The 12,542-nt window shown below is 43.3% G+C and overlaps 1 protein-coding gene across 8 annotated transcripts in view; it reads left to right on the forward strand.

Moving 5' to 3' along the window:
* Positions 1 to 5,028: 5,028 nt before the first annotated feature.
* The window catches only part of ZNF148 (zinc finger protein 148), a 127,985-nt gene continuing 120,471 nt past the window's right edge, over positions 5,029 to 12,542 (forward strand). For 2 of the 8 annotated variants that reach the window (XM_067034396.1, XM_067034392.1), the window contains exon 1: positions 5,099 to 5,305. The gene's annotated coding sequence lies outside the window, so the exon portion shown is untranslated. Of the gene's footprint in view, positions 5,306 to 5,800; positions 6,176 to 12,542 lie in introns of those variants that run through there. The other 6 variants (XM_059064375.2, XM_059064374.2, XM_067034390.1 and 3 more) reach the window with 6 other exon arrangements.

The following is a 12,542-nucleotide window of genomic DNA, read 5'->3' on the forward strand; positions in this document are numbered from 1 at the left end:
ACAAAGGCTCAATAAGATTCCATTGTATGGTAAAGAAGATGTGGCACATACATACAATGGAATATTACTCAACCATAAAAAGGAACAAAATTGAGTTATTTGTAATGAGGTGACTGGACCTAGAGTCCGTCATACAGAGTGAAGTAAGTCAAAAGAGAAAAGCAAATACCATATGCTAACGCACATATATGGAAACTAAAAAAATGGTACTGGTGAACCTAGTGGCAGGGCAGGAATAAAGATGTAGACGTAGAGAATGGACTTGAGGACACGGGGAGAGGGAAGGGTAAGCTGTGAAGAAGTGAGAGAGTGGCATGGACATATATACACTACCAAATGTAAAATAGATAGCTAGTGGGAAACAGCCGCATAGCACAGGGAGATCAGCTTGGTGCTTTGTGACCACCTAGAAGGGTGAGATAGGGAGGGTGGGAGGGAGGCTCCAGAGGGAGGGGATATGGGGATATATGTATACATATAGCTGATTCACTTTGTTGTACAGCAGAAACTAACACAACATTGTAAAGCAATTATACTCCAATAAAGATGAAAAAGAAGAAAGATTCCATTGTATGTTTATACCACATATTCTTTATCTGTTCATCTGTTGATGGATGCTTGAGTTGTTTCCACATTTTGGTCATTAGTTTTAGTATATCAGTGACCTGGAAGTGCCCTTCAGATCTGAAGCAGAAACTGAGGGAAAGGTGTCACACGAAAAGATGGCCCACAGGAACAGGAAAAGCCATGTTTCTCTGGGTGGAGTGGGAATGACAAGATATAGTGGATCAGGCTCCTGTGGACCTATCTCTGACAAGTCTATGAATTTAGAGCTTTGCAAAAAAGCCAAGTTTCTCCTTAAGGTAGAAGCAGCCTTGACAAATGGCTCATGCTGCAGGCAACCACATGGGTAGAGAATATAGTACTTCCACAACCTCCTGAGTCTGAGAAGTCCAGGAAGCTTGGAAGATGGTTAATACAGGAGGTCCTGAAGACCTGGTGAAGTCTTTGGGGACGAGAGATGGAAGTACATTCCTCTCCTAAAGAAGCCAGAGGGCCAAGACTGAAGAGAACCTATTCCAGAGCCAGAGGAGAGGAAAGAAGCCCTGGAAATCCCACCAGTTGGAGCAGTGGTGCCAGCCTTCCACAGGTTAGGCCTAATCAGATAAGATAGTCTGGTGGCTGTAGGCTGATTCTGACCCACAGACATGTTTTGTCTAACATGCTTTCCTGTTTTACAGAAATTTAAATGTTACTTGTCAACAGTAATATTAGGGAGAGCTCACCCCAAAGTTCAGATTCCTGATTTCTCTTGATTTCCTGTTCTTCACATTCTCACTTGGAAATGCGTAGTGTCTACGCCCTTTAGACTGGCTTGAGCTGTCTGGCTCTTTACTGTCCCTTTCACTGTCAGTTATCTTTACATCTGACCTGCTTCACCTATTTATGTTACCTGCTTGGCTTGTTAGGCATTTAAGTTTGCCACCTGTGCACTGCATCCTGAGCAGCTTATGTGTACCACTTCCCAAAAGAAATTTCTACACATGCTTAACAGATGTTTCCTGGAGCCGTCTCAAAAAGGGTGTCAAGAAAAAGACGTAAGCTATACATACTTCATATTTCAAGAAACTTTATAACTTGAGTTGTAAAGTTATAGCTTGTAAGGCAAGAGTTGTGTTTCTCTGCAGTGACATGTAATGAAATCCTTCAACAAAAGGGGCCTGTGAGCTTGTTTAAAAACACACATGGGGCTTCCCTGGTGGCGCAGTGGTTGAGAGTCCGCCTGCTGATTCAGGGGACACGGGTTCGTGCCCCGGTCCGGGAAGATCCCACATGCCGCGGAGCGGCTGGGCCCATGAGCCATGGCCACTGAGCCTGCGCGTCCGGAGCCTGTGCTCCGCAATGGAAGAGGCAACAGCAGTGAGAGGCCCGCGTACCACAAAAAAACCAAAAACGAAAACAAAAACACACACACGGAAAGTAGGAGTTAGGGAGATAGCATGCATCCTATGCAGGAACCAGCTATGGGGAGAGACGAACCTCTTTTTAAAAGGGAGAGAACCACAATGAGATACCATTACATTATTAAAATAGCTAAAATAAAAAAGAGTGATAATACCAAGTGTTGGTGAGGATGGGGAGAAACTGGATCTCTCATACATTGTTGGTGGGAATGTAAGATGATATAGCCAGTCTGGAAAATAGTTTGGCAGTTTCTTCAAAAATTAAATATGCACTTACCATATGACCCATCAATCATAATCTTAGGTATTTATTCCAGAGAAATGAAAATTTAAGTTCACACAAAAACCTGTACACAAATTTTCATAGCAGTTTTATTTGTAATAGTAAAAAGATTGGAAACAACCCATATGTACCTCACCTGGGGAATGGATGAACAAATCTTGGTACATCCATACAATGGAATACTGCTCAGCAATCAATAGGAATGAATGTTTGATACCTGTCACAACAGGGATGGGACTCAAGGGCATTATGTTTAGGTAAAAACATCGAAAGTTTACATGCTCTATGATTCCATTTATATAACATTCTTGAAATGACGAAACTACAGAAATGAAAAACAGATTAGTGCTTACTGTGGGGCAAAGATAGAGTAGGGGAGTTAGAAGGGGAGGTAGATTTGTGAATATAAAAAGGTAGGTGGCATGAGGGAGTTTTTTTGTGATGATGGAACAGTTTCATATCCTGGTTGTAGTGGTTACACAAATGATACCTGGAATAAAATTTCACGTGCACACACACACACACACACACAAATGTTTTTTTAAAAAAGGTAAAAACTAAGTTCTGTAGTCTAGTTAACGATAATGTATCATTTTCAATTTCCTGGTTTTGGTATCTTACTAAAACTTTATAAGATATTGCCATTGGGGGGAACCTGGGTGAAGGGTAAATGGGATTCTGTACTATTTTTGAAATTTCTTGTGAATCTTTTATTTCAAAATAAAAATTAAAAACAATAAAGGAGGGCTTCCCTGGTGGCACAGTGGTTGAGAGTCTGCCTGCCGATGCAGGGGACACGGGTTCGTGCCCCGGTCCGGGAAGATTCTGCGTGCCGCGGAGCCTGGGCCCGTGAGCCATGGCCGCTGAGCCTGCGCGTCGGGAGCCTGTGCTCCGCAATGGGAGAGGCCACAACAGTGAGAGGCCCACGTACCGCAAAAAAATAAAATAAAATAAAATAAAGGAAAGTAGGCTGAATGCCTAGGACTGGTGTTGGGGAGGTGAGCAAGAGGAGCATGAAGGAGGCAAACTGGGCCTAAGAAATATTTCCAGAAGTTTAACCTACCAAAGGCTTAAACTTGCTCCCAATCATCACTTCTGCTGTCACTACCTCTTCAGTGCTCTTTATTCTGACCATGTTAAGACAGTTGTTCCTCTGTTGTTTCTTAGTTATGGTGCTGAGCAGAGAACTAGATCTATTCCTGATGATAAACCAATCAATCTCAGCCCACTGGGCATAATCTCCAGGACTTCAACCCTTTTCAGTTATTAGTTTTCCCATTACCTAATATTCAGAGTCTGCCTCTTTGCTGTCAGAGGTGTTTTTTTTTTTTTACATCTGAATTTGATGCCATTGCAGATGCTAGAAGTTGCCAGAAGGCTGTCCTCCAGATAACTGTCCCTTGCTCTAGCTTGTATCAATGTTTTGTTGCAATTTGCATTCAGAATATGCACTGTCATCTTATTAAAATTTATATTTTTTAATGGAGAAAGCACATGGAGAGGTGATCGTGGAGCTGTAGTTTACCCTGGCTCTTCTTGGTTAACCGTGTCTAAATTAAGCTGAACCTCTGGGTTTCTTCTGTTTCTACAGAGGCATCACAGATTACTAAGGTTAATGCCTGGGGGAACATTAACCTTGCAGACACTAATCTAATTCAGTGCCATCACAAGTGCATAATGCAGGAATTTGGAGTTTTGCCAAAAAGTACAATTCAAATGAAGATTCAGTTGGCAAGGGGTGGGAAGGTCGGTGTGGATAAGGGAAGGAGAACTCCAGAAATGGTTATATAGATATTTTAATGCCTTTCCTTTCCCTCGCCTCTCAGAGGTTATGTTTAAGTATTGCAGAGAGATGCTAAATAAATCTTCAGACTATTATGAAGAAATCTTAATGAAGGTGTTTCATCCCATGGTACGTTTCTGATGCTCATAATCACTCAACATTCACTGAGCATCTATGTTACATGGCTGACCTTGTGCTAGGGTTCGGACACAAAGATGAGTAATTACAAGCCATCGCAGTATGCATAAGCACCTCAGGGCGCCCAATAAATGTTAGTTGAATGAAGGCACCATTAAGGAGGTCACGGTTTGGCTAAGGTCACTTAAAGGGCCTCCAAGTGTTGAGAAATTAATTGTGCAGTTCTAGTTCCACATAGATCATAACCATGTCTTTTGCCATACAGACCGAGAAGGTTTGGGCCCCAGGTGAAGTGAGGGGGAAATACCACGTAAGACCCTGCGCAACAGGGTCCAGGGCCGGATTTCTTGATCTTTCTCTAGCTCACACCCTGCATATGGTTGCAGACACTTAACCGGGTTTGCTAGTTTCAACAGCGCTGTGTTGCCGCTTCCGGAAAAGGTGGTGGTGGTCAACGACTGGAGATCGCAGGGGAGAGGACTGGGGAAGAGAGGAGAAACGAAAAAGCCAAAAAATTCTGAAAGATAACCTTTCACTTAGGTCCCCGCCCCTTCCTTTGCCCCGAGCCTGAAATGCACCCGGCCACCGAGTCCTCCACTTCTCAGAGAGATAAGCACTGATTAAAGCTGAAGGCGGACCCCCGTCTCATAGACATTTCCTCAGTTCTGATCTTTTTCAAATTGCTTTCCTCCCAGGCCCAGCCCGAAGGGACCCCGCGGCTCAGGGCCAGCTTCCCTGGCCACACTGGGCTGGAGACACGCAGGCGCCAGAATCGAAGCCACGCTAGGTCTTCCCAGCCTGGTTCCCCGGCCCAGGGATAGCCGGCGCCGCCGAGCGCTTCCCCTTGTGCGGGGCTTCCCACAATGCACCGCGCCGGCAGTGGCGGCGACCGCGGCGGCGCTCTAGCCGCGGCATGTCTGCGTCTCTACTGCTCTGGGAGGAGGAAGAGAAGGAGGAAGAGGAGGAGGAGGAGGAGGGGGAGGAAGAGGAGAAAGGCGCAGGGGTGGGAGCTGTTGCCGAAGCTGCCACAGCAAAAGTTCTCCCCCCTCCCCCCTTCCCCTCCTCTTAAGGCCCCTAGAAAGGTTGAAGCTGCCGCCGCCTGCAGTCGGTGACCGCGCGACTCGGCACCCGCCCGCGGTAAAGCGCTCGGCCTGGCAGGCCCGGGCCCGGGGGAGGGAGGGGGAGGGGGCGGCGCGCGGGGGGAGCGCGCGGCGGTAACGGCCTGACCCGGGGGGAGCGGGCCGTGGCGAGGCCGAGGGTGGCCAGGGGACCGGCCGAGGCCGAGGGAAACGCAGGAGCTGGCTTGGGGACGGGAGGAAGCAGGGCGCGGATGGTGGGTTGGGGGCTTGAGAAAGGATAATGACGGGGGTGGCTGAAGCGAGAAGGCGGCCTCCGAGGTCTGAGGGGGGTGTCAGAGGTAGGGAGGGAGGTGGGATGGTTGCACAGTGTGGCCAGAGGGTGCAGGGTGTGGGTGTGAAAAGCTTAGGAAGACACCAGGTCTCTGATCCCCGTGCCTGGTGCAGTGCTTTATGCACCGCAGGCCTCAGTCACTGTTGCTGCCTGAATGTGTTCTTTGGGAGAAGGGAAGGGCAGGGGTTGGAGAAAAGAGAATCCTTGCAGGAAACGTAGTGGGAGCGTGCACTAGGAGAGAGGCCGGAGGGAAAGATGCTGGGTAGGTGGAGGAATGCAGGGGGTGGCTGTGGAGGAGTCTTGAGGATTCTGGGGGGGTGTTCATTGTGCAGATACATTAGGTATTTCGTTGTGGAAAGAACTGAAGCGTTTCTAAGGAAAGAAAAGAAGGGATATAAGGAGTTTCCCTGAATAGAAAGGGTAGGTTTGAAGCAGGAGGGAGTGCTAAATACTGGAGAGTATGAAGAGAATGCATGATAGAATAGACAGATGTAGCAGAATTAATAAGTGTTGGCCCAAGGACTAAAGAGTTATTCCAGATGGGCCAGGATGGCCTAGTTCCGAACCTGTTTGGGCTCTTCTGTAAGATGACATTCGGTAAGTGCGGGTACCGGCAGTGGTTGGGGTCACGGAGAATTAGACCTTAGTCTGTCGTTTGGTCTGAGACATTTTAGACCTGCACCAGTGAATATGAGAATCTCTGAAGCTGACCTTAAGAAAATGCCTGGCCTACAGGGATTCTCTAGGCCATGGAGTTTAGATTTTAGCAATTTTGAAATATTATCACTTACCAGAGGCTGGGTGAACTCTATGCTGGCAGATGCTGGAATGGAAATTACTTGACTTGGCGGTTTTCTTCTTCACCGCCCAGCTTATCTGGTCCAAGAGAACTGTTGCCATATTATGCAGCTTGGGTTGCAGTACACAGGGTTATAATTAATGGTGGGGAGAATCCATGCTTGGTGGCCCTTCTTTGGAGACTCGATTTGTAGCTCAGGTTAGTCTAACTGACTGGAATGGTTCCATAACCCTGGGGCTGGTGGGAGATCTTTTGCCATTCACTGTTCCTGAATGGATACTCTCACTGAGGCATGGTGGTATTGAAGAAAATGCATCAGCCTACAAAGTGTGGGCCTGTAGAATGGAGGATTAGGATATCTGTTTTGGTCTTAAGTTGCAAGGAGGTCAGGACTGGTTGTTTTGAGGTCTAGGAGAACCTGAAGAGACTGGATGATTCTAGAGCCAGGTTGGAGGGAGTACTAGCATTTCCCTGGAAATGTACCCAGGCTGTTGGATTTGCTGAGCTCACACCAGACTGGATGTTGAAGAGGGAACTCCTGGCTAGGGCTAGAACCATACCCTTAAAATGTATCTGAAAATTAGTCACTTTTTATATTATAAAGAAAGACTGTATACACATTACGTTGTTATGTTAATTTATTAAACTGAAGAGAGGGTAGTATGAAAAACCCTTTTATGGATATAGAGGGTGGAGGGATTAAAGGCGAAGTCAGAAATTTGGGGGAGGGATGGGAAAATTCAGTCATTCATTCTTTCAGCACATTAAAGGAGAATAGTTTAGCATTTGAGTAGATGGGGGCTTTTATTAAAATTTTTCTTACAGAAATAATCCAGGATTATTTTTAAAAGATTTGGGAAACTTTCCATGTCAGTACATTTGGAGTTATTCATTCTTTTATTTGAAATAATTGTCCTGAGGGAGCTTATAATGAAGAACAATAACCCCTGTCTCACCTGTCCATTGCAGTCCCACTTTCCAGAGACTACTTTTAATCGTTAATTTTTATAGTTCTTATCATGCTTTTGTCTAGGTCTCTGAGTAATATGCATGTACTCTTATTTCTTGATTGATCAAAATGATGTTAAAAAAGGAGTCAAGAGACTTCTTACTATGAGTGGAAAGGATTTGTGTCACTGTCATTATACCTTTTCTCCTTTTCAAACTTCAATAGTTATTATTTTAGCTTTTTAATTTGATGTCTTTATATCTTTAATATTCTTAAAGAAAAACATATAAAATTAGACTTGAAAAACTGGGTGAGATGATTAAGGGAAGTCTGATGGATGGACCTTTAGGAAAGACTAGGTTGTAGGAAACAGCATCTTTGCAGCATAAGTGTTGGTTAGAGATGAGGAGGAGTTGCTTGGCAGTGATAGTTGTTCATCTTGGAAGTAGTTACCAGGTCAACTGCAGAATTCTTTGACAGTCTTCAGGAGAGTTTTAGTGTGGGGAATCTGGGAATGGATTAAAATGATCCTTGATTGTTCTTTCCAGGCTTCTGTGGCAATTCTTATGTTTAGGAAGGAACGGATTGGTGTGAATATGTGTTTCTTCTTTGTGGAGGAGAGAGGAAGGGATGGGGAAATTTGATAAGAGGGAGAGGAGGATGAGGGACAGGGTATGATGGAGATGGTGATAATTTTGTGGGAGGCTGAAGAAAAGGTAAAGAATTCTGAGGACATTTGGATATAGTTGACTGTGAAGGAGATTTTTACAGTGGTGAGACAGATTTGTGGCAGTCTTTAAGAAAATTAGCATATTTAAGTCACTAATTAGTTGGGAATATGGTGGAAAAGAGCATGCTGCTCATGTATTATGATAGATTCATATTTTTTGAAATTTGGTATGGGGTACAATGTCCCTGAGTCAGGGTGACAGATATTGGGAGTATAGAAAGAAAGATGTTGCTCCTCTTTTCAAGGGTCTTGTTTAAGTAACCCCACCTCATGAAAATCTTCCTTACTTTTAATAAGAACAGCATTCACATGTTGATTATATAGTGCTAAATCTTATATTAGTTTATGGGAATTATTTCTCTTTGTTTTGCAAATGGTAGCTAGATTGTAATCTGCTCTAGAGCTGGGACTTTCTTTAATCACTGGGGAAACTCACAACAGCTTGTTTATTTTTTCAATTAATTAATTAATTAATTAATTTTTGGCTGTGTTGGGTCTCCGTTGCTGCGTGCAGGCTTTCTGTAGTTGTGGCAAGTGGGGGCCACGCTTCCTTGCGGTGCTCACGCTCTCTCATTGTGATGGCTCCTCTTGTTGCGGAGCGTGGGCTCTAGGCTCATGGGCTTCAGTAGTTGTGGCACACGGGCTCAGTAGTTGTGGCGCATGGGCTTAGTTGCTCCGTGGCATGTGGGATCTTCCTGGACTGAGGATCAAACCCGTGTCCCCTGCATTGGCAGGCGGATTCTTAACCACTGCGCCACCAGGGAAGTCCCAGCTTGATTCTTAAGTGCTTAGTAAGTACTTGTTGAATGCTTGATAGAAAGTAGTGTTCACCATTACTGGTGGTGGTGGGGCTGTGTGAAATTGCTGAGCACTATGGAGGTATTGCAGACAAAATTGTGTGTGTGTGTGTGTATATGTATTTGAGATAGTGAAGGACAAAGGGATATCTGACTGGGGAAGGCCTTTAGATATAAGGGAAGGCAGAATGGGTTAGAATGGAAGTGGAACTATTCTGCAGAAACACCTAATGGGTGGGACCAAAGGTTCTCTTCTAATCTGAGGCTAGTTTAATCTGAGTAAATCTGGTCTGGAGCTGGGGGCTGGTTTAATTTAGATTTTCTTACCTTAGGCCTAAATGACTGTTTAGAGATCTTTAGCTGTTTTAAGAATCTGTCTGATTTAATTTGTTTTTAGGATAATAAAAAAGTGTTTAGATGAAGTTTTTTCCCTCAAGGAATTTATGGTATTTTTATTCTTTTAGGGGGAGAAAGACATTTGTGAAGTAATTCTATAACAGTGTAAGATTTCAGAAAATTGATTTTTTTTCTCTTTTTTCCCACAATTCCCTGGCTCTCCCACAGTCTGCATTTCCCCCCACAATTCTCCATTCTTTCTTAAAATTCCCTGTCCCTTCCACTATCCTTTTTCCTCCCAGAATCTGCATCTCTCTTACAATTCCGCATGTATCCCAAAATTCCCTTTCTTGCCACTCTAACACAATTACCCCTTCTTTCAGAAAATTACCCCTTCTTTTACAAAATTACCCATTCTTTCTCCAAATTCCCTATTATATTCCACAGTTCTTTCCCTCCCACAATTGTTTCTCTCCCACATTCCTCCCATCTCTCCCACAATCCTCCATTCTCTCCCACAATCCTCCATTCTCTCCCACAATCCTAATTTCTTTCAGAAAATTGATTTTTTAAAACAAGTATCAAAAGTATACAGTACCTCCAAATGAGGATTTTTGTATTTTGGTAGTCACTTTCAGTACTAGTGTTCAAAACATTTTTAGAACACCTTTTCTGATTTATCGTCTAGCACATTATATACAGTTTACTTATATATTGAGTACCTGTCGTGTGCTCTTGAGGGGAGGGAGTCTATAAAGGTGAGTAAAACATGGTCCCTGTTCTCTAGGAGTTCATATTCCCTCTAGGATGGTACAGTAACAAGTAATGCAAGGCATAATGTTATTCTGAATGGTCTCATTGGTGACAAATCTTTTTAGTCTGAAAGATTTGATTTTTAGAAATGTTGAAGATCTGTCAGTATCAAGTAGCGTGAATAAAGAATAGTTTTGGGGCTTCCCTGGTGGCACAGTGGCTGAGAGTCCGCCCGCCGATGCAGGGGACATGGGTTCGTGCCCCAGTCCGGGAGGATCTCACATGCCGTGGAGTGGCTGGGCCCGTGAGTCATGGCCGCTGAGCCTGCGCATCCGGAGCTTGTGCTCCGCAACAGGAGAGGCCCGCGTACCGCAAAAAAAAAAAAAAAAAAAAAAAAAAAGAATAGTTTTGGTTTAAATTTCGTTAGTCACAGAAATGGGGATGATTTTCTTTTTTCTTTTCTTTTTTTAAAAATTATTTATTTATTTTTGTTTGTGTTGGGTCTTTGTTGCTGCGCGCAGGCTTTCTCTAGTTATGGCGAGAGGGGGCTGCTCTTCATCGCGGTGCGCAGGCTTCTCACTGCAGTGGCTTCTCTTGTTGTAGAGCACGGGCTCTAGGTGCACGGGCTTCAGTAGTTGTGGCTCACGGGCTCTAGAGCTCAGGCTCAGTAGTTGTGGCACACGGGCCCTAGTGCGCAGGCTCAGTAGTTGTGGCGCACGGGCTTAGTTGCTCTGCGGCATGTGGGATCTTCCCGGACCAGGACTCGGACCCATGTCCTCTGCATTGGCAGGCGGATTCTTAACCACTGTGCCACCAGGGAAGCCCGGGATTATTTTCTTAATTGACTTATTAACTAACTTTGGAAAGTACTCCCAAAGAGGAATTTGGAAATATTTTGAACAGTGGCAATAGCTTCAAATGTAATTAGTTAGGTACTAGATGAATTTTGGTTAAATGCTTCAAATGGTTGGATAGATGGAGTGAATAAATAAGTGGTAGTCTCCCAAGGTAACTGTTTTAAAGTGGACTAGTAAGTGCTATAGGAGTTCAGAGAATGGAGAAATAAAGTATTGGCTAAGGTTTGGGGAAAGGATTTAAGTGTACTGTACTTTAGCTGGATATTTGAAAGGAATTCTTAGGGATCTCAGGAGAGGAACTAAATTGCTCCAAATTTCTCTTGCAGCCCTAGAATGAACCTAGAGTCTGGATCTATTTTTGTCTGAAGGCTTTCTGCCTATTTCATTTTAGCTACTCCTCCTGGTTGGTTCCTTTTCAAATTCACCTTTGCTGGGTAGATTTTGAGCCCCCTGAAACAACTGGTGTGGGGGGGTGGCGGCTCTATTTCCATCTATGTCTAGTATAACTTGCAGTTTTTCCTTTTTTGAACCTGTACCCCACAAATGACTTGATCTCTGTGAGTGAAGAGTATGAGTCAACTCGGCTCTGTTTCCTGCATGCTTTTCTCAAAGTTGCTTTCTGAATTACAGAATAGAATAGACAAGAGAATTGAGGACATGTGTCCAGTAGACGAATGCTTGTTGAATAAATGAATGAATAAGAAAGTATCTGAGGTAATTTATCTAAATTATCTATATGTTTTGTTTGTTTGAGTTTATTTATTCATAACCTGCCTTTTTCTACAAAGGGTTTAATGGGGCTGACAAAAATATGTATACCATAAATGAATTGAAATAATTGAAATCTAGTTGAAGAGAAAATGAAAGAAATATCTGTTTAAAGAGTATAAGACCTATCATTGTGGATGTTAGAGAACTAAGAATAAAGTGGAAGATAAGCATTGGAGAAGGAAAGGTGTTATTTGATGGAAAGTATGATTCTGAAAGAAGAAAGAGGTTATTGATATATGACAGGTTATGGTTAGAGGAAAGCAAGGGAAGATTGAAGGTAGAGGATTATTGGAAATGGCTAATTTTGGGAGGAAGTTGGTAAGACTGAAGGATGAGAGTTTCAGAAGTTTGGAATGTAGTGGAAATTATTTATGATGTTGATTTATAACTGAGGTTTCAGAAAATAATGGGATGAATTTTTTTAGTCAACAGGTAATGCACATTTGTTATATGCAAAAGCACTGTTAGATGCAATCAGGGATACATCCTTTGGGATTTATATTCTAATAGAGGGGCTGGACTTGAGCACAAATAACTACACTATGATCACAAATGTATTATGAGAAAAATAATGTGACTTAAGTTAAAAGGTGGGAAAAAACATTTGATTAGGGAAAAACCTGGGACTGCATTTAGTAGCATGCAAGTGGCATTTTAGATAGTCTTTGAAGGTATGGACAGGATTCTGACTGGCAGAAATTATTAGAAAGCATTCCAACCCAAGGGATTAGCAAAAGCAAAAGCATTGAGGCGAGAAGCCAAGGAGATGTGAGGAATAGTGAGTTGGTTTTAATTTTTTTTTACTATGATCCACAGTAAGGAAAACATGTCATATCTTCACCTAACATAGGCATGTATGAATGTTTGTGTATATGTATAAAACAAAAGGTTTCAATAGCAATAACTGTCCTTATCATGTTGGATGCACTCTATGTTAAAAAGAAAAAAAGAAAAGGTGGCTGTCACTCATTA

The sequence above is a fragment of the Kogia breviceps genome, chromosome 5, assembly GCF_026419965.1.
Source record: "Kogia breviceps isolate mKogBre1 chromosome 5, mKogBre1 haplotype 1, whole genome shotgun sequence".
Lineage (NCBI taxonomy): Eukaryota > Metazoa > Chordata > Mammalia > Artiodactyla > Physeteridae > Kogia > Kogia breviceps.